This window comes from Orycteropus afer, unplaced genomic scaffold (assembly GCF_000298275.1).
Source record: "Orycteropus afer afer isolate SDZICR_OR568_19922 unplaced genomic scaffold, OryAfe1.0 scaffold00226, whole genome shotgun sequence".
Lineage (NCBI taxonomy): Eukaryota > Metazoa > Chordata > Mammalia > Tubulidentata > Orycteropodidae > Orycteropus > Orycteropus afer.
This window is the reverse complement of record NW_006921813.1, coordinates 1,114,498-1,116,052: the sequence shown is the minus strand read 5'-3', so window position 1 is coordinate 1,116,052 and position 1,555 is coordinate 1,114,498.

The following is a 1,555-nucleotide window of genomic DNA, read 5'->3' as shown; positions in this document are numbered from 1 at the left end:
CAACAACAACAACATTTAATGTTTTGAGTTTCTCTTGTCAATTTCATCTCATATTCACATAACAACAACAACAACTGATAGTTCTTAGAAGAGCATAATGCTCCAGGCAGACATTTTTTACTATTTAAGCCTAAGGCACTTCCTTGACTGTTAACCAGAAGGCTGGCAGTTCAAACCCACCAGCCGCTCCTCGGAAGGAAGATGGGGCAATCTATTTCCATAGTGATACTGCCTCAGAAACCCAAGGAGGGGTCGCTATGAGTTGGGTCCCATTCGACGGCAAATAACAACAACAACAACAACACTGTTTGACTTCAGGAGAGAGTTTAAAATTCAAAGATGATCTCAGGGTGATAGTTTTAGGAGTTCCTCCAACCTTCATGGTTCTAAAAAGTCTAGAGTTCATGAGAATTTGAAATTCTGTCTTGCATTTTTCTCCTGTGATTATAGTTTTTCTAAAGAATTTTTGATCAAAATATGCAGTAATGGTACCCATGTGTCTTCCAGTTCTTCTGGTCTCATGGCAAAGGAGGTTGTTTTTCATGGAGATAATATTTAATATCCTCCTTATTCCTGACTCTCCTTTTCCTTCTGTTGTTCCATGTGATTAGAGACTAATTGTGTCTTAGATGGCCATCTGCAAGCTTTTGACACCCATGGCAGTATGCATAAAACTAGGAGGTAGAACAGAAGCACTAAACATGTAATTAGGCCAATTAACTGCGATGTCTTAGGAAACCAGGACTGGAACAGACATTTCACCAAAGATGATATTCGAATGGCCACCAAACACGTGAAAGGATGCTCAGCATCTTTAGCCATAAGAGAGATGAAATCAAAACCACAATGAGATACTTTTCACTCCCACTAGGATGGCTAAAATTAAAAGGAAAAAAATAAAAACAGATAACAGAAAATGTTGGTGAGGATGCAGGGAAATTGCTGGTGTGACTGCACAAAGGTACAGCTATTGTTTTGGATATCTAGTGCTGCTCTGACAGGAATATACTACAAACGGGATGGCTTTAACAAACAGGATTTATTCTCTTACAGTTCTGGTGGCTAGAAGTCCAAGTTCAAAATGCCATGCTCTAGGGGGTGGGTGAAACACCTGCAGCCTTGGACTTTAGCTCTGCCTCTTGCTGCCAGCCCACTGAAGCTAAAGGCATCTTCTTCACTCAGGCAGCTGCTGGCTGTTGAGGCTTACAAGCCCAAGGTTGACAAGTAAAAAAGGACAGTCTTGAAAGTACCAAACCACACAGCAGGCCATTGATTCAAGTCCTGAAAAAGTCCCAAGATCAGCAGGGCTACATGGCAGGCTGCTGATGATCAATGACTCAGGTACATGCAGGGTTCAAGTGTGGCATAAGGGGGAGACCTTCCTCAAAGTTTCTTCTTATATACTGGAAGCAGATCCCATCCCTAAAACAGCTACTTGGCTGCTCTAATAAATTTCATCCTGGGGTTAATTACCAATCTCACTATGGGGAATAATACATCCAGCTGCCCAGCCACTCAACCAGGGCCAGCCAAGTTGACACACAGTTAACTACCA